General features: G+C 40.0%; 1 pseudogene; it reads left to right on the plus strand.

Annotated features, from left to right (window-relative positions):
• The first annotated feature begins 4,488 nt into the window (after window positions 1–4,488).
• On the plus strand, window positions 4,489–21,398 carry LOC125162923 (MORF4 family-associated protein 1-like; annotated as a pseudogene).
• Window positions 21,399–21,609: the final 211 nt, after the last annotated feature.

The raw sequence follows: 21,609 nt of genomic DNA on the forward strand, positions 1-21,609 counted from the left end.
TTTATATCATCTTATGGAGGAATTAGATCAAAGACCATTGACTGAAGGAGAAATCTGAATTAGAGTAAGTTGAAACAAATACTTATATATGTATACACACATATCCATAGGTAATGAGGTAATGAAACGATTTTCAGCAAGCAGAGAAGAGTATATAAATCCACAGTGAATATTGTTGATTCGGTCCAAGGGACAGATAAAGAATCATTTTTGTAAGTTATAATGTCCCTAAACTTTCAACATGACATCCCGTATATCCAACAGGAAAAAATAAAGTTTTGTAACTGACTGAAATTTAGTACAATGTGAAAATTGAGACGATATGAGTCAGTGATGAAAAGGGGGGAACATAATGGTAGTTCTACGTGAGAGCAGTGCACAGTTACTTCACAGGTGCAAGGAAGAGGCTGGAGAAGGAGCCAGCCCTCTCCAGGGACAGACTTAGTGGTCTGGTGCTCAGTTTCTAGAACAGAGCACTGCTTCCCACCCTGAGTGTGCCTGGGAATCACGTGGGGCACCAGAGTGTCTGTCTGGTTCCGATGGTCACTGGAGGGCCCAAACTGCATGTCTAAGTCTTCCTCCCCCCACACGATGTGTTGCAGTAGCAGTCCATCAGGGCGCCGATCTCACTTAAATAGTCCCACCCTTGCAATTTTTGACCCTGTAGAACTAGGGGCAGAGCCCAACAGTCTGTACTTCTGACATGTTTCCAGGTGATGCTGGTCCAGGAAGCACACTTCCAGAACAACTGCTTCAAAATCTTAAGCAGACTATAAATCATGCAACTTCAGGTACATTATGTCACAATTATAAGTCTTAATTTCTCTATTGTAAAATAGGGAACATGATAGGATCTAACCTATTAGGGTTGATATGAGGATCTAGTGATCAGCTAGGAATCTGCCAACCACGGTCCACATCTGGCCCATTGCCTATTTTGGTGCCAGTGTGAGCTAACAATGGTTTCTATAGTTTTGATGGGCTGCTTATAAGAAGAGAAAGAAGAGGGGAAGGAGGAAGTGAAGGGGGAAGAGGGGAAGAGGGGGATAGGAAGGGGAGAGGAAGGAAGGGGAAGAAGGAGAGGGGGAGGAAGGGGAGGGGGAAAGGAGGGAAAGGAGGACAGGGAAGAAAAGAGGGGAGGAGGCGACAGGAGGAGTGAGAGGAGGAGGGAGAAGGGAGGGAGAGGAGAGGGAGAGGGGAGGATGGAGGGAGGGAGGGGGAAGGGGGAGGGGAGGGGGGAGGGAGGAGGGAAGCAGCAGCAGCAACAGAGACTGCATGAGGCTACAGGCCAAAAATATTTACTACTTGGGATTTGGAAAAAGAAGTCATTGCCTCCTGAGTTGCAGCTCATAAAGAATATAGAGGCATCCATAATATTACCATCAACTCATTATCAGTGATGAATGTCTGTTGTCATTGCACTGAATCCCCTTTTACTTAAGTCTGTTTTTCCCACGTAGCCCAAAGTGGAATATTTCCTGCTCACTTACACAGTTCATAAAGGCAGCCTATGGAAGGGGTAAACACTGATCTGGTAATAATCATAATGATAACAATAACAACGGTAGGAGTAATAATAGATGAGGAACTGAGGTGACTTCATTACTGGTCCCTTTAACTATTTGGATTAGGGAGTAAAAATATGTGTTTTTACTTATCAAAAATGATGTTTCCGCTTCAAAACTATTTTATCATCTCACATTAGGAAAAGCCCTTCCAGCTCTTTGGAATTGTCCTCAGAGCCTTGGGACAGTCTTTGAAATATCCTCCATGATGGCATGTCTCTCTTTTCTGAAGGTGGAGTCATTATCATATTTAAAACATAGGAATTGCTTAAAACCAAGTTTGTTTCCAAATATCACATGAAGAAGATAAGGGAATATCACATTAGGAAATGTGAGATAACATCTAGAAAACCAGGCAACTCCTAAAACATTTTTAAAAATGTTTCAGGCAATGACAGCTGACTAGCACTGTGCCTGGTGTCCCACTATGATGTCTCAGGAAGGACTGCTGTGATTGCAAGAGAGAGGGACACCATTCTCTCATTCACTCATGCCTTCATTTAGCAAACACTTCATTAGCGTTCTCCAGAGAAACAGAGCATTTATCTTACAGGCAGACGTTTATTTTAAAGCATTGGTTTATATGGTTATGGAGGCTGGCAAGTCCAAAATCTGCACACAGTGCACAGGCAGACTAGAGACCCAGGGAAGAGCCTAGGGTATAGTTCAAGTCTGAGTGCTATCTGCTGGCAGAATTCTTTCTCACTGGGGGATGTCAGCCTTTTGTTCTACTCAGGCCTTCAACTGCTTAAATAAGGCCCACCCACATTAGGGAAGACAACCTGCTTTACTAAAAGTCCACCAATTTACTCATGGATCTCATCCAGATCCCCTCTCACAGAAACATCTAGAATAAAGTTTAACCAAATATCTGGGCACTAAGGTCCAGCCAAGTTGAGACATAAAACTAACCATCATAGAGACCCGACTTTTGCCAAATGTAAGTGAATGAATAAAACAGTCTCTTTCTCTGATGAGTTCATATCCTCAAATGTTAAATTGCATTTTGTCTGAACTTTGGTGGCAGGTTTTGAACCCTTTTGACAGTCCAGGTAAAGCTATGAACTTCCTCTTTGCAGAATACACATACACACAAACCTCTGCTTATAATTTCAGGCATGGTTATATACACGGCCATCTTAAAGGGAGCTTTCTATGAGTCACACGTCCCCACAGGTGCATGCTGTGATATGTGTGTTTGTGTTTCTATGCTCAGAGGGTTTGCTTCCTAGCCAGCTCTTGAAGATATAGTCTCAAACAGTCATGCATTTATTTTAGATACAGGCTAAACATTTCAATGACATTTATTATTGGGATTTTTAAAGGCTGTCAGATGAAGGATCTTTTAATAAATAAAGGATCTCTCTAGTAGATTTAATATTGTTAAAATCTCTGAATATCTGTCAAATGAAAAGATGTTGTGACATTTTCTAATACTCTTATTTCATTTGAAACAGCTCAGATGTGATTGTTTCTTGGTACTTGAGTCTGCAGCCTATGTATCTATAAAGGCACTTTTAACTCTTATTATGTTTTAGTCAAATGGTTATTGCCTAATTTCTCATAAAAAAGGTTTAACTGCGTACTCCATTTAACCATATTTTTAAAGAGCATACATATATTTATGAAATCATTGCCTCCTTAATTGATAAATATAACTATGTATTTCTTTTTATTATAAATATAAGAATAAGTGCATGTCATTACTAACCTAAGCTTGTTGGCCAAATGGCTACTCCAGTTAAAATTCTATTCCAGTTAAAAATGCTTCTCATTAGGCTGTCAGCTCTGAGGTCATAACAGAGAGAGTTCTGCTCATAAAACCCCAGTAGAAACAGAAACAATTCCTTTATGAACACTTCAGTGACTTCATTCCCTAGAGAAAATGCTGTTGTTTATTCCTTTCTTTTAGGAAAAAAAAAAGGATACAGTATTCTCTTTTGTTGTCGTTTGGTTGGTTGGTTGGTTGGTTTGGTTTCTTAAAAGGGTACAGGTTTGTTTGCACAGTGCTTTTAACAATCTTAGCAGACAGACAGGGGTTATTGCAACAAAGTATCGATTTAGACAGCAATCTGTTCTCGTTCCCTGAATTGCGCTACTTCATGGTGCGTGCTCAGGCTACATCTTTGAGTGTTACTGGGGTCTGAGTGGGGGGGCATGCAAACCCAGAAGCCCCCAGAACCACCTGCATAGTCCCTGAGACAATGCATAGTCCTTGCTCCTCTCAACAGCTCCCCCCCCACCCCAGCGGCCAGTGAGTCTGTGTGCGCCTCCCCTGTACTCCCCCGTCCAGAGCCTTTGCTTCTGCAGCCTCTTGGCTGAGCTGCTGAGGGTTAACCCCAGGAACAGAGACAGAAGATGCCAGTTGCTGCTTTTAGCCAATCACATGTTGAATATCAACTAATTAAACGTATTCGCTGTTTTCTGAACTTGTTGCAATGAGAAGCTCACCTGACTTGTTTTGCATTCTCTGGAGCAATACTGAAGAAAGCACTCACATGGAAATACAGCCAACCTAGCTGGCTTATAGTGTATCAGCGTTCCCGGCCTGCAAACATCTGTGCCCCCGCACACCTCCACGCTTTCCTTCAGTCTCACTGCTCATTGTACTGCCTATGCCAACACATTCGAAAAAACAGTGACTCCAGTCCCGAGTAGCTGCTTTTGGAAATTGGAAGTTCTTGCCTCCAGATAAATCTGAGTCGAGACTGGCAAGTGTATTTCTTGTGCATACTCTGAAATGTGTCCGTGGCTTTGAGAGAATGAGGGAAGAAAAATCCCAGCGGATTTAGCGGATTTAGGCCAGGGACCGCGCAAGCGCCACTGAGCATGCCTTGCCCCTCAGGCTATTTTAATGGGTCAGCGGTCCTCTCTCCCTCCCAGAGGACGCTTTCCTCTGAGAAATCTGTGGCGTACGAGCACAATGATGGCCAGCTCCTCAGGCATGCTTGGCGGCAGGGTGCAGAAGGAAACCCTGCAGACACACATTTGTGTCCTCAGCCTCCTCTACATCCACCCAGGACTCATGGGTGGGTACGGCTGCTGTAAGACCTGTCCCCAGTTCAAAGATTGGCCATGGCTTCTAGCAGTTTCTTTTTCTTTTATTTTAATTTTTTAAATGTTTTTTAATTTATTTATTTTGAGAGAGAGAATGAGCACAGGGGAAGAGCAGAGAGAGAAAGAGGGAAAGAGCATACCAAGCAGGCTCTGTGCTGTCAACGGCAGAGCCCTATTTTGGGCTCAGATTCATGAACAGTGAGGTCATGACCTGAGCCGAAATCAAAAGTCAGAAGTTGAACAAACTGAGCCACCCAGGCGCCCCTAGAAGTTTATTTTTAGAACAGAGCTGAGGGTGTGTCTATCAAGTTGCCCTTTATCTAGCACTCTGTCAGCTTGGAGCTGTGTGCCAGTGAGGATCCCAAGAAAGGTTGCTGATGGATAAGCACATTGTGGAGAAAACGACTGGAGTCATCAGCCTCTCCCGTGAGCCAAGACTGTGGCGATCCTCCAGGAACCCCTTGAACTGGGTTGTCATTTACTGTCAGTGTGCTTAGCTCTGGGCCACCACCTGTATAAGAGGCCACAGATGACAGTGCCACACCCATAACTGTCCCAGGGAGTGGGTCGACTGTTCCTAATATTTAGATGATTGTATACTGATGATTTAAGGAATATTTGTAGTCCTACATATCATCATCCTGCCAAAGACACTAAATATGATGGATGTGTTTTTAAGTTGGCCAAGTTGGGTGTCTGTTTAGTTCAGTTAGAATTTATACCCTAGTTTGGAAAATATTTCTGTTTTTTTTTTTGGTGGGGGGAGGGGGGCTTTGCTTTTGCTTTATTTTTGTTTGTTTGTTTGTTTGTTTGGTGGCAAACTATCTCTTCTGTATTGATAATAAGCTTTTTTATGTAGCTTGACCTGAACATAATTTTGTTCTTATAAATTTTTCTTTTTTAGTTTACAAAGTTCTGTAATTTTTGGTTGGGAAGCAATCAAATCAAAAGAAATGTGATTAGCCAGTGAGCTTACAAGAACAGCATGGCTTTGTCAACTTCAAAGAAAAAGAGAGTGAAAGAGAAATGGCTCAAATCACATTTTAGCCTCCAGAGTATTTGAAAAGTAACGGATGGAATTTACAGGGGGAAAATACCATCAGAAGCTATTTTTCCAATCATTTATATTTGTTGCCAGTGAACTCCTGAATAAATGCAGAGCTTTTGAGATGTCATGCATGAAAGAGTAATGCTGTGTTTTGGCTGAGCAGTTTGGAACAAAAGAATAGAAGAGAAAGAAGAACCCAGCAGCTGGGGTGACTGAGTTTCTGCCTGAGTTCATTCAGATGAATCACCCCATTGAGTGACATTCCTTGCCATCATGGCCACTTGCCAGGCATCCTTGTAGGACTGAACATGGTACTTGTGAGCACTTCTCATGGAGATCTACGTGGTTTTAGGTTTCTCAACCCAGGATACAAGTAATTGAAATGCTCTCCTTCTCAGTTCTAGATCTGAATGTCAGTGACATGCACGCCTCCTGGGACAAGGTGCCCTGAGAAGATCCATGGAATCCAATACTAGCACATGATGTCCTCTTAAAGGCTCGCTCTAAGTCCATTTGCAATGCAGAAGCTTACAGGCTTCCTCCCTTGATAAGGGCAATGCAAACCTGTCCAACCTGCAACCTGTGTGAAAACCACCTGGTTATTTTTGAGCCTTGTCAAAATTCAGATCCATTACACAGCAAGTGATCTATCAGATACTTTTAACTGTATTTCTAATTTGTTTAACCCTTTGTAACATGTCCTTCATAGTGCCAAACCCTTGCTGGCGAGAATAAAGTACATTTTAATTCACTGCCCTCAGTGCTGTAATAACTCATGTTACTAGCCTACATTTTGAAAGCATTTTATTGTTGGGAGTTTTCAAGCTATGTTATAATTCTTAAACAAATTATTGGTGGGAGTTAGGCAAGTGTGGAATAAATATCAAGCAGTTTTCGAAATATTTCCTTCTAACACATACTAGCTTTACATATTCTGAACTGAATGAATTTATCAACCAAGCCTGAATTCATGAAACGATTACAGTCCATACATTCATGTACTTTTCTCAAAACAAAAACATTAGTGTATACAAAGTAATGAATACATCTCAAACATAAACTCTCAGATCTAGAAAATCCTACCTGCCTGGGTGACTGAAGACCACAGCTGTACTTGAAGCCTTGAATGTTTTTTTCACAGAGCTCTGGGATGAGTCATTTACATCCCTCAACATGGAGATTCCCTCACATTAGCGAGCAAACCAACATCCCATGGAACAAAGCAAGGATTTCATTGATTTTTTTCTTTTATTGTGTTCCCCAGAATTCTGGGATAAGTCAGGAGTAAGACCGAAGACTAAACAGTTCCATACAGACATCCAAGTCTAGATCCTGTGACCTACCTCAGGGAATGGCAGCCTGTGCCAGAAAAGGGCCTTAAGACAAGCCTGTATATTTCTCTTTCCTTTGAAATGTGGCACGAATAATTTCTAGTGTTCCTGAATTGCTGAGTGAGCAAATATTCCAAACTTTATTACTCTTCCTCTCACTCATCATGATATATATGTATATAGAGAGAGGTAGATATATATGCACAAACATACACATAGATACACATTTACATATATATGCAGTCAATCTGTGTGTGTGTGTGTGTGTGTGTGTGTGTGTATACACACTATACAAATCTGTATCTTGGGGTGTGTGTGTGTGTGTGTGTGTGTGTGTATATATATATATATATATACAGATTTACATATGTATCATATATATCATATGTGCAATATCATCATATATCATATTATATATGGAATCATATATATAATATGTACTATATATATATAATCAAAGAGGCTGACCTAAAGCCCGTATGTTGGTATACTATATATATATATATATATATATATATATATTTACATATATACAAACATGCACATACAGACCTCATGTATACATTTATACACACACACACACACACACACACACACACACACACGCATACGTTAAAACATACATATGTTGAAAACATCTACAGCATTTGCTCTGCATTCCTAATGTAGAACCTGGTATCTGGCCCCCAACCCTCGACCACCCTCACTCACTACCAAAGATATTTTCATTCATACCAGATAGTCAAGGTAGAGTTCCTGGAAGAAAAAGAGTATGAGCCAGCCCTTTAAGGAAGCAGTAACTCACATCAATGAAAAGAGGAGAGACAGAAGGGACATTTTTACAGCGCACATACCTGATAAAGGATTAATATGAGAATTATGAAGAATACTTAATAGCAAACAAAACAAGATTAAATTTAATTATGCAAAGTTCAAAACATTCACAAGCGAAGTATATATTATAAAGGAGACAAAGTTAGAAAGAAAAGGAGTAATAATTTTAAAATCCAAGGGATGATTATCTTTGAAGAAGGATCAGAAAAGGAAGGGATTGTGCTATTAACCTTTTACAATTTGGAAATTGATCCCCTGAGTCAGAGGGGCTGACTCAAAGTCAGTACTTCACAAAGGCATAGTTAACAAAACAAAGGCGAGAATACTGATGGAAGCATTTGGGTGTAAATAGAATGGCTGGCCTCAAGAAGTGAGGACACCCAAAATAAGGTTCCTGGTTGTGTCTAAAGCTCAACTTGGCGATGTTTCCAAGATACGATGCAGTAACTTCGCCTCTCCTTGTGTATTCAAAGTAGCCAAAGTGATTGAAACATTCAAGCAAACTTCAAGAATTGTCACTTACACTCTGCTGTTGGAATTAATACAAACTCTCCCATGTGGTTTTTTTTGTTTGGTAAGTAAGAAAAAAAAACACTAGATATTCTGAAAAGATTTACTGACTTGATGTTTATCATCTTACTTGTAAGCAATTGTGAGATGGATTCTGCATCACAATGCCGTAAAGATGCGAGCTATAATTATGCGCTTTCTGGTTTCAAAATAAGAAGTTAATTAAAAAATGTTATGCATGGGAAGTATGGCTGTTATCCCTTCTGAAAGATTTTACATACTACTTCCTTAGCTTCAAAACCAGAAAGTAATTTTTTTCAGGAGTCTTATTTCTTTGTTTTATTTTCTAGAAAGATAGAAATTTCCTGAGTGTGGTGTCAAGAGAATTGGTTAAAACAACAGTAAAACTTCTTTTCTTTTCAGCAGCTTAAAAAATGTATTTTATCTTTGTTTCATTAACTGAAGATTATACCTGATTCTCTAATACCTTTTCATAGCCCGTATTATGTATTCCCCATGTTCGCATGGACAGTGCAAGTTATTGGAAGCTTGTATGAGGCACAGGTTTACATGTCATCTGTGTGAATACTGTCATTGACAAGGCATAGAAAGACCCTTAAAAATTGCCATGCACATGAACCCCACCAGTCTACTCTACAAATGTATCATTAGAAGAAAATCAGAAATGTGATGAAAGACTTGTAAGCCAACATAGGTACTTATGTGCTAGCAAAAAATATGAACAGCTAAAATATGCACCAATAGGTGAATAACAAATAAGTTATAGTGCATTCATACAAAGAAGCAGTTTATAGCCATTAAAAAGAGCCTTCAAGAAATATTTAATGACATGGAAAAGGCTGCTGGTATAATATAAAGTGAAACAAATTAGTAATCAAAACTCTGTGGACCTAATGATCCCAATTATGGCAAAACACATCTGCACAAGACAAAATGACAATACACTAAGTGAAATGTAATAAACTGGAAAAACCTTCTAGGTAATGGACTTATAGTGATTATGATCTTTCTTTTTTTCCTATCACTTCCCAAACTTACACGGAGAGCATTGTTATTTTTCTTATAAAATCATTACTTTAAAAAACAGTTCCATGGATAGATAACACAAATTTCTGCCATATACTTAAAAGTAAGCATTAAATCTAAAGTAAAATTTAGTTTTTTTGATGCATAAATCCTACATTTGTATTTCAAAACTTACTGTAACACGGTACTGGATAGAATCTGCTGTGTGTGTGTGTGTGTGTGTGTGTGTGTGTGTGTATGTTTGTATGTGTGTATGTGTGTATGTGTGTATGTGATAGGTACGTGGGTGATAGAGAGAGAGGAGAGGGCCAAGAGACAGCAGAACAAAAGGCTGGTGACCCTAAGCTTTGAAAGCAACCTGACCTGGCGGCCAATTCTCATTCTATTGCTTGTTATCTCCGTGATTCCAGACAAGTTCTCATTTGTAAACTTGGGATAATCGCAGTTTTTAAGATTTTGTAACTGCCATGTGAGGTCTTTAGTAGAAGGCCCAGTTCAAGGTAACTTTGCAGCTGTTGAGACCATCACTCTGATTAGGAGAGGCCAGGGCCTATCTAGTGCCCAACTCCTCATCATGAGGGACATGACCAGGTGGGTGTCAGTACAGGCACCACCTCCTCCAGTCACCAATATATTGATAGTGTTCTCATAGCACTCTCTTTTCCTCCTGCTTGACTTTCTCCAGGGACAAGCTGTGGTCGAGCTGAACCTGTTGGGCTGGGTTGGTGTGGAAGAAGATATGGTGGCCAGGACAAGCCCCATGGGCAATTCCTAAAGCAAAGGTCCTCCCCAGTTCCAGTGATTGTAGTAGGAGCCAGACAAGCCACACGGCACCAAACAGCACAAAACTTAGAGGTGAGATTTTACAGGCACCTAGGAACTTGTGGGATCACAGGCTAGCTTTAGAAACACCCTAAAACAGTAGATTTCTCCATGAATGAATGAAGCAGCCCAATTAATCAGCATTTTCAGTCACATGACCTAAAATACAAGTTACACTAGCATACAGATAAAAAGCAGTGTTTCCTTAATTTGAAGCCCACATAGTGGAATAATATCTGATTTGTTATGTGATCCTATATGCAGAACATCAATTATCCAAACACACAGCTAAGACCTAGGATATGGACGCATACAAACTCCAAGCAGGACAAAAAGGTTTCCACAAAATTCCAAAGCCATGCATGGATGTTGATTCACTTTATCCCCAACTCCCATGCTATGCTCCGTCAGAAGAATCGGGATTCTGGTGAGGTGGATGCTGCTGTGTGCTGGCAGAGCCCTGCAGGTTGGATGCCCCCACTCTGCCAGATGCGGACAGAGCTGAGGTAGCACTCTGCTCATAGCTGGAGGGCCTTGCTCAGGGTCAGGCAGCATCCAATGTGTGGTTGATGAAAAAGTATAGATGCCCAGTGCCCTCCACCCAAATGGCGTTAACTGAGATCCATGCTGCTCCCTCTGAGGCCCTTGATGTGACTGTGCTCACTCCCTGCTTCTGGCTCTGCTCCATCAATGCTTTCACTCTCTCGCACACTTTGATTCAACTGCGCTCCTCAATAAACTCCCTGCCATGGAGCTGTCCTAGCCTGGGACACCTGACCCATGGCATCTGATTCCTACTCCATGTGAAATTAGAAGTAGCATATTAGAATGGCTACACTGGTACTTCTGGAAGCAGGAGAGGTCACCTAGAATCCTGATGGGTAAGAGCAGAACAATAATAAAAGCGATGAAAAATGTACGTACAATATTTAAAAAATTGATGCCATCTTGTGCAGTTACAAATAGATCTATATAATCCAATATTCCCTAAGGAACTCTTTATTCATAATAAATGAGTCTGAGATATAAAGAAATGATTCACTTATGTTTGAAAAAGTGAGGAACTGTGTGATATTCTTTGTTTACATTCTTGTCAGAAAATATTTTATGAAAGATGTGCAGGGTAACACTCTAGTATAGCTTTAAAAAGGATAATGATTTCCAAAGGATACTAGGTTAAATGGATATTTGTATGGAATATCTAATAGGTGTGACTGACTCCTACCTCTCAGTGTACACAAAGATTAATGCCAGGTGGATTAAAGATCCAAATATGAAAGAAAAAATATGGCTTTTTGAAAAAATCATAAAAGGACTTCTTCATGACTTTGGGAAGACAAAAAAAACTGCTTAACTAGAGAGCACGAGATGTACTAATCATAAAAGAAAAAAATACAATATATTAGACCACATTAACATAAATAACTTGGATTCACCAAAAGTCATCATAGAGAGAATGATAGAGTAAGCCATACATATTTGACCAAGGACTCCTACCCACAAAATATAAAGAGCTCCTACAAATCAATAAGAAATAGGAACCCAAGATAAGGTTATCCAAGTAGCCACTAAGCATATGAAAAAATGCTCAATTACGCTAGTGATTAGTGAAATGGGAATTAAAACCACTATATAATAGCAAAAAAAATTTAGAAAGACAAAAAGTACTAATTATTGTTAAGGATGTAACTCTCAGACACTTCTAGATCCAGCATAAATTGGTCACTGTTGGATCATTTTGTCCAACAAAATGGAAACTCTTTGTCAGTGTCTACTAAGGCTGAACTCTTTCATACTCCGTGACTCAAAATTCTACTCTTATGTTAATACCCCTAAGGTTGTGTACATGTTTTCATCAAAAGACATGTCATAGTGTAACTAATTGTAATAGCCAGAAACTGGAAATTACCTGAATATCCATCAACGGTGGGTTGGGTGAAGAGATTGTGGCATATTCATACAATAGAATACCATAATACTATGTGAATAAAACCAATATGGGTCAATCTCATAAACATAGCAGTAAGTGAAATAAGCCAGACAGACTAGAATATAAACATTAATAAAATACAAGCATTTGTAGTTCATAAAAATTACAAAGATAAATAAAGCTAATATAAGCTGTTGGATGTCAGAATTGTGGTCCTCTCGGTGGGAAGTAGTGATTAAAAGGGGCCCAAAGAGGGTTTCTGGAATTGCTGGGGATGTTCTGTTTCTTGAGGTGCTGTTTACATGGGGACATTATATTTGTGAGGATTTCTTTACGATATGTGCAATTTTCTGCATACTGTATACTTCAGTAAAAGGTTAAGAATGCAATGGCCCATAAATTATTAGAATTTGATTTCTGCAAAACTCATTTAGGATGAGATGTTCCAGTAATTTAGGTGGTATTAGATCAAGAAAGAAGGAAGGACTGGACGAGGGAGGGTGGGAGGTTGACTGAGATCAGCACTTGCCCTCCCCTCTTCTTCACTGCTCCCAACAATGGCTTTCTTTGTGTGTAGTTTGGAAGGTCATTGAAGGACAAATGTCAGAAGTACAGTTTCACAGAGAAAGCCTGGTACAAGCCAGGCAGGCTTATCTGCTTTAGTTTGCACAAAAAACTAAAAATATTATAATTTTAAAAAATAGAGAAAATTAATGTATTATACACAATACGAAATTACCTAAATACCACACTAAATGCTTCATGTCTGTTAAGATTTCCTTTTTTTTTTTTCCTAGCAAATTCAAGTTTGAGCTTCAGGAACCTGTGTTTGAAGAATGTGCATATATGCTTGTGTTTTTGTGTGTGCATAGTGTGCCTGTGTGTATACCTGTGTGTGTGTGTGTGTGCATGCATGTGCCTGTGTGTATGTGCCTGTGCCTGTGTGTGTGCATATGTGTGCTTGTGCCTATGTGTGTGCATATGTGTGCCTGTGGGTGTGCCTGTGCCTGTGTGTGTGTGCATATGTGTCCCTGTGTGTGTACACCTGTGTGCCCGTGTGTGCCTGTGCCTACGCATATACATGTGTGTCTGTGTGCATGCATGTGCCTCTGTGTGTGCCTATGCCTATGTGTGTGCATATGTGTGCCTGTTTGTGTGCATATGTGTGTCTATGTGTGTCTGTGTATGCACGTACCTGTGTGTGCATATGTGTGTCTGTGTGTTCCTGTGCCTATGTGTATACACGTGTCTCTGTGTGCATGCACGTGCCAATGTGTGTGTGCCTGTGCCCGTGTGTGCGCGTATGTATGACTGTGTGCATGTGCCTGTGTGTGCATATGTGTGTCTGTATGTGCATATGTTTCTGTGTGTGTGCATGTGCCTGTGTGTGTGCATATGTGTGTCTGTGTATGTGCACGGTCCCAGTGTGTGTACCTGTGTGTGCATGTGTGCCTATGTGTGTGCATGTACCTTTGTGTGAAATTTTTCTTTGAAGACACTGGGATCAAAAAACCTCCATTTTCTATTTTTCATTTTTGTTTAGATGACCCACCGGGGATGGATGAGTTTTCTGTTGCTGGCATTTTGTATAAATTTTGAGTGGATGTTTCTTTACAATGTCTTGCTGGCATGGGTATTCTCGTTCGATAGGGCATAGTCAGCCAGGTCTGTAGCATGTAGCACAGCCATTCAGTATTGAAAGCATTCATCAGGAGAGGCAGACAGAACATGTTCATGGCTGAATTCCCCGTAGCCATTCCCCACATTTGTAGAAGTGAAGTTTGTCAGAATCGTCATGCACATCAGGACTTTAGAAAGCTTAGCTTTGGAGCAAGAAAATAGGTGTGGTGTGAAGTTTAAGAACGAAAAATGAAAAATCAATTTTCCCAGAATCCTGAGCAATGCTGCAATGAATGAGGAGGGAGAGGGTCTGCTGCAGGTTGGAAGCTGCCCTGGTGGGAACCGTCCTAGCAGAAACCGACAGCAACACCAGCTTAAAAAATGCTTACCCCTCTGCGTCCTCCCCGCACCCATGCTGCCAGAGTGGGCTTGCTCACTTTTGCTTTCCTCACTGAAACTTCCATCCTGCAGTCCCTCCAGACACTTGGCACACACAGCTCAGACCAAAGAGGCCACTCAGTCCCTCTAAACAGTCCCTGGACTGCACTGGATATTTTTCAACTAAGTATCTCCCTGTCAAAAAACACACCCTAATGTATGTGCATGTTTTATTTTTAACAGCAAGGGGCTTTCTTTTTCTTTTTTTTCTTTTCTTTCTTTCTTTCTTTCTTTCTTTCTTTCTTTCTTTCTTTTTTGAAAGTTCTCTGAGAAAGGGGGTAATAAAAATCCACTCAAGATAATACAAAGGCAATTGCCTCTCAGTTTCCCAAGATCCCATCTGGGCTGAGACAGTTGGAACTAAATCTTGGAAAGAGAAGCCTCCAAATGCTTCTCCCCACAATGGCTGGTCACTGTCATTCATTCCCCCTGCAGGACAGACTGGTTCTGTTCACAGGTGTGTGCAATGGAGAGGCTTGCACACGTCTTCAGATGCAGGGTGCCTGTCCACCCTGTAGGTGAGGAAAATGATCACCCTGCAAGTGCCCACTCTCAGCGGCACAGTTGGTGACCCTCTCTACTGTCCAATTCACAGTGTGGACCAAAAGGAGACTCTCATGTAATCGACATTTTATACACATTGCAACATCTTAATTTTATGGTGAAAGAGTTCTCTAGACTCAGAAATTTATTTTGGTATCTATTGAGCTAATTAAGCTTTCCAGTTGGTCTTGTTTCATTACAATGGCCACTACCAAGGGTACTCAGGCTATTGAGTCACATGGAAGAAAGTACGAGAGGCAATCTTTCTCCACAGCCTCAAAAGTCAATGTCATCTTTTTCCCAGTGATGTACCTCTAGAAGACGAATTCCAGACTATTGACAGCAACCTTACGATGTGAGAGCACTTTGCTATTTACAAAGATTTTTCAGGTACTTCCTTCCTCTCTTCATCTTCCAGTGTAGGTAACAAAACCATTATCCCTACTTTGCAGATGTTAAAATTGAGGCTTATGAAGGGTTGATCTGTTGAAAGTCACATGGAAGAGCAAAACTCCAACCCAGACTTCTATTGTAACTTGGGTGTTTTTATTTCCAATATATCAGGTTTCCTCATGGCAGCAGAAGTGTGGAGACAGAAAAATAAAACCATTTTGTTTCCTAAAGTTCCTTTCACTGTTTCAGTATGAAGAAAGGTATTTGATCAATAAAGTTGTTAAAAATTAAAAAGTTCCCCCCTGGTTGAGTAGATGTATCTTTGAAAGAATGTGTTAATCTTCACTTCATTTTTTAAAAGCAGGATATATTTATATACATATAATCTCCATACTTCTCCCATGTCTTTTATTTACAGTAAGCAATGTTCATAAAACTACCACTCCAAATTGGTTCACACCACTCTTAGGTAAGCAGATTTTAAAAAGGAAAGTGTTATTGTTGAAGAGAGCAAGATAAGGTGAAAAAGGAATTAATTAGGGAAAAAAATAGAATGAACAATGGAAAATGACCACAGGCAACAGCAACTCTTGGGATCTTGAATTTCTCTCAACTTTCAGGTAGAAGACAAGGCTTCTTTTTGTTCTCATTTTGTTTTTCTTGCTGAAGACGATGGCTTCATATTCAAAGGCGGCACTTGACTGTATACAAAGTGGATCCTGAATTGTTTCACCCCAAATAACCCCATACAAACATTTCAAGTGAATTACAACAGCTAATCTGAAGGTGGGTTACTGCTTCTCTTAAACCTGATCTGTTTTATTGCTCAGCTCCTCCAACTTCAGAGAAAAGTCTTTATTGAAAAGGGAGAGCAAAGAAGGCACAGGAAGGGGAGGAGAGGAAGGGAGGGAGAATTAATCAGATTCAGAAGTAATCCTATAAAGTAGCACACTGGCTTTTTTATTGCTTCACTCTATTCTATATTAAATCTCTAAATGCAGTATTTAAAGCTTTTTTTTCCTCTTAAAAAAGAATTCAGCATAGTGATTCAACTGACAGGAAAATGCTTTCTATTTTATTCATTTTATACTCTGGTGAAAAATTATAGGGAGGACCCCCGTCTTTCTTAGCTTTCAAGAAACTTAGAGCTCAAATGACAGAGATAATTTTTTCATGATTGTATAATAAAAATTGAATCCATTATCATAACCTTGTGGCGTTGCAAGAGTCTATACTGACTTTTGTCAGTACAAGAACATAATGTGTTTGGTGCCTCTTTAGGGCTAAAATGCATTTTTCTATATTATAAATCTCTGACTATTACCAGTCTTTATGTAGAAAGAATTCTGGTGTCATGTTTAGTGAATTACAAAATGGGATTATGATGGGGCGCCTGGGTGGCTCAGTCGGTTAAGCGTCTGACTTCAGCTCAGGTCATAATCTCACAGTTTGTGGGTTCGAGCCCCACGTCAGGCTCTGTGCTGACAGCTCAGAGCCTGGAGCCTGCTTCAGATTCTGTGTCTCCCTCTCTCTCTGCCCCTCCCCTGTTCATGCTCTGTCTCTGTCTCAAAAATAAATAAACATTAAAAAAAAAAAAGAAAATGGGATTATGAGAGTACTAAATGTGGTTAGGGGAGAATTGATTTCAGAATAGGTACATAGTGCATTAGCTAGTCTCTGGAGTGGAGGTAGGTGACCCCTGACCTGCAGTTTCACCAATGTCTGACGAGCAAATGTTCCACCCTTGGCAGATTTCAAGCTGCTAGGCTGGTATCACTGCATGCGGATACAAGAAGAGATGTGTAGACAACCATCCCTCTATAGCGTTTCCACCATGTATATGCAATAAATAGGAATAATCTCAAGAGGCAAGATATTAGCACAATGTAAAATAATGAGGAAGTCATGTTTTTTTTAGCATTTATTACCTTTTAATAAAATCCATTTCATTGTAGGCTTATGTAATTTAAATTTTAATAATGGCTGTGTTTAACACTGGGCTCACAAAATTTCTGAACATTTTATAAGCCCTCTCATGATCCACTAAGAGCTGGCTGTAGACACCGCTAATTGCAGAATGTATGTAGAAAACAAACAAAATATATACTTGAACTTATTACTTGAGAAGTTCTATCAAGCTTCCACCCTTGACAACTGCATTTAGTTGTTGGGAGATACAAAGATGGGTGAGAAATGGCTTCTGGCCTCAGGAAGCTCAAGATATAGAGGACAGGAGAGGCCTGGGAGACTCCGTCAGTTAAGCAGCTGGCTCTTGACTTTGGTTCAGGTCGTGATCTCACAGTTTGTGGGTTCTCAGCCCCATGTTGGGATCCATGGAGCCAGATTGGGATTCTCTCTCTCTCTCTCTCTCTCTCTCTCTCTCTGTCTCTCCCCAGCTCGCTCTCTCTCTCTCTCTCAAGATAATAAACTTTAAATAAAAATATCTAGGGTTGTCTGGGTGGCTCAGTTGGTCGATCATCAGACTTTGGCTCAGGTCCATGATCTCATGGTTCATGAGTTCAAGCCTTACATCAGGCTCTGTGCTGACACTCGGAGCCTAGAGCCTGCTTCAGATTCTGTGTCTCCCTCTCTCTCTGCCCCTCTCCTGCTTGTTCTCTCTCTCTCTCTCTCTCTCTCTCTCTCTCTCTCTCATGTGTGTGTGTGTGTGTGTGTGTGTGTGTGTCTTTCTCTCTCTCTCTCAAAAATAAACATTAATTTTTTTTTAAAGTTGTAGAGGAGAGGCCAGGCAGTGCCAGGGAAGATTTGGATAAGTGCCATAGATAGACTAGGGACATACACATAGTACCTGGCAAGGACCCACCCTAACAGGGGGGCTCTGAGAAGGACATTACAAGTAATCTTTAAGGGGTGGACAGGATGATAGTTCAGACAGAGAAAAGGGAAAAAAGACATTCTTTGCAGGAAACACAACAAATGCAAGATCAGAGATAACACTTTTCTCAATTTTTTCCCAAGCATGAAGACTATGGTTAAGATCATAGCTGGATATGACTTTTAGATTTTTTACATACTAGCCAGGTTTGACATCGACTTAATCACTCTTTCTTCTAAAAAAGTGTAACTAGGGGCGCCTGGGTGGCGCAGTCGGTTGGGCGTCCGACTTCAGCCAGGTCACGATCTCGCGGTCCGTGAGTTCGAGCCCCGCGTCGGGCTCTGGGCTGATGGCTCAGAGTCTGGAGCCTGTTTCCGATTCTGTGTCTCCCTCTCTCTCTGCCCCTCCCCTGTTCATGCTCTGTCTCTCTCTGTCCCAAAAATAAATAAATGTTGAAAAAAAAAATAAAAATAAAAAAGTGTAACTAATAAAGGGCTATCTTTAGAACTCAGTACTTGCTTGGCATTTGAGATGCACTCAACAACCATGGCAGAAGGAAGAGGAGAGAAAGCAGAAGCAGGAGAGGGCAGGAAAAGGTAATTGCTTATAAGGAGCAGGTTGCTCAAGTCTGATCTCTTTCAACAATAAATGTTTAGTTGGTGTTTGTTATTATTTGGTGGGGTGGGATGGAAAGGAACAATAGAGCTCCCTCCTTTCAGTTCTCAAGTTGGTTAGAAGTTCAAAGACTTTAGATATGAAACTTTAGCTGCCTGTTTTCAAATATGTCTCATCCTGCTAGAATCCCAACCTAGTTGGATTTCTCACAGTTTTCTTTAGGGGCATAAACTAATGTTTGGGGCAACTCTTCTGAAAAGAGATGATTAATATTCACATGTGTTTTCTTAGACAGTCTGGAAGATCTCCAGATCTTTGAGTTTCTTGGGTTTCTTTGAGCTCTTTTCCAAGGAGACATTAAATGATCTCCAGTCCAATTTGAACCTGAAAGTGGAATATCATTAGCATCTTACAACTTGGCTCCTGGTAAGTATTGCAAATCACTCTCAGCCTATACTATTGCTTTGCCAATTTGTCACTTGGGTACAACTGCATGAGTTTACTTGTACATCAATGCAACAAAAAGCTCTTGTGTTGATTTTAACAAGGACCAGTCAAATTAGATGAAGAGTGATGAACAGAACTTGGTTCTAATTGCTTGGAAGCAGCCATGATGATCCATTTCAGGATGCATATTATAGAAGGGTTCCCTGTTCATGTGGTCAAGACACTGAATCACTGAAGTGCCATTTAAGAGTTCACATCCTAAAGATGTTTGCATCTTAAAATAAGCAAATGGCATTTTGAGTGTACGGTGTTTTGTTAAATCTGAGAAATGCCTTTCATTTGACAAAGTAACAGAAATGTAAAGACTGTTATTTTAGAAACAGGAATGCCTTCGAGACTGAAGTTCTCCTTATGGGAAGTCAATGCCTTTGGCATAATGTTCCATACTCTTAAAAGAAAAATATCTTTTTTATACTTTTCAACATGGGATACAGCATTCCAAACATTTTTAAATTGGCATTCCATCTTAATTTCTGTGTCAAAACTTTGTACAGAATTTTAATGTCATGGGTAATTTTAGGCTAATGATTATCACGTCATAAATACAAAGTTATAGAATTGAACTGTGTGTATACATATATATTTTTTTCTCTTGCAAACATCGTTATTATACATGTTTTTCTCCAATTTTATTAAACTGTAATTAACATCATAATTGTGTAAGTTTAAGGTATACAGTGTGATAACAATACACATACTCTGCAAAATGTTTACCACAATAAAGTTAGTTAATATATCCTTCACCTTGCGTAGTTACCATGGTGTTGTTGTTATGGTGAGAACCTTATAAACTTTCAAGTATACAATACAGTATTCTTAACTCACATGCTGTATATTAGATCTCTGGAATTTGCTCAACTTACACGTGAAAGTCTATGCACTTTGACCACCATTTCCCCATTCCCCCCACTCTCCAGCCCCTGGCAACCACCATTCTACTCTATGTTTTTATGTATTTAAATTTATTTTTGATTCCATGTAGAAAGATAGTAGGCAGTATTTATCTTTCTCTAGAGGCTTATTTCACTTAGTGAAACGTATTCAAGGTCCAACCATGTTCTCACAAATGGCAGGATTTCCTTCTTTTTAATGGGTGAATAATATTCTTATGAGATATATATGTATATTTCATTATATGTAATATGAAATACATATGGGAAATATATATACTTCACACACACACACACACACACATATATATATATATATATATATATATATATATATATTGATCTTGGTGTATGGCCCTTTTAATGTGCCATTGAAATTGATTTGCTGTTTGAATTTAATTTTGTTGAGTTTTTTTATGTCTATATTCATCATGGATACTGACCTGTAGTTCTTTTTTTGTAGTATCCTCATCTGGATTTGTTATCAGAGTAATACTGGCCTCCTAAAATGAGTTTGGAAGTATTCTGTCTTCTTCAAATTTTTGTAATGGTTTGGAAAAAATTATATTAATTTTTTTGTCTTTTCAATAAAATAAATACTTTTATTAGCATGGTAATTTTTGTATTACACCTGAAAGGGTTTTGACCTCATACACTTGTCAAGTCAGCTACTGAAATGAATTTATAGCAAGACAACTTATGAACTTCAAAAATACCCAGTCCCTGTGCACATTAGGGTCCAATGCAGACAGTCCTCCTAACATTCTCCAGCCCCTCAAGAGCCTTTGCAAATATCTCTTCCTATGCCCAGAATCCCCTGAAATGCATCATGGTATTACATAAATTTGTACTGAATACCAAGATCAAGTCTCCTATTCTAGGAGTTGGGCTAAGTTGGGCTGTCCAAAAAAAATGACCAGACAGGTTACATCAGATAGTGTGTCACATAAAATTTAAATTTTCAACAAATTACATCTCTCCTTCTTTGTTGCAGACATTGATAGCAAAATTCTGGAGAAGTGGGAGAGAATATGGCCCTTAGATGTCCTCGAGCTGGCAGAGCTGGAGGAGGTGAAAGTGCTGGAGCCTGAGGAAGATTTCCAACAGCTCCTGCTGCCAGTCATCAATGAGATGCTGGAGGACAATGTGGCTCTCACCCAGGAGTGGGGGAGAGCATACATGCAGAAGCAGCAAACTATGGCAGATGGACAATATGTTCATCCAAATAAAAACACAGGTGGAGGGGAGGCCTCAGAGGAGAGCACCCTGAATCATCTTCAGAATCCAAATGATGGAGTCAAGGGCAGAGTGACCAAAAGGAATAAGAAGGCCGAGGAGAAGGCCAGGAGCCCATGAAAATGGCAGAGATGTTGGTGGAGCTGGTCCAGTGCATAGAGAGAGGTGAATCATCCTGAAGGCCAGCCGGTGGTTTACAGCCAATGGATTCTGGCCAGCCAATGGAGATTGGTCCAGCTGAGTTTGGACAGCCCAAAAGCTGAAACCAGAGGGCTTTTGTTTTCTCTCTCTCTCTCTCTCTCTCTCTCTCTCTTTTTCCTCTGTCTACACTCTGCCCTCACCTACACCACATTTATGCACTTCTCTGTGTTTGGTTGATGACCTCAGTAT

The sequence above is a fragment of the Prionailurus viverrinus genome, chromosome A3 (assembly GCF_022837055.1).
Source record: "Prionailurus viverrinus isolate Anna chromosome A3, UM_Priviv_1.0, whole genome shotgun sequence".
Lineage (NCBI taxonomy): Eukaryota > Metazoa > Chordata > Mammalia > Carnivora > Felidae > Prionailurus > Prionailurus viverrinus.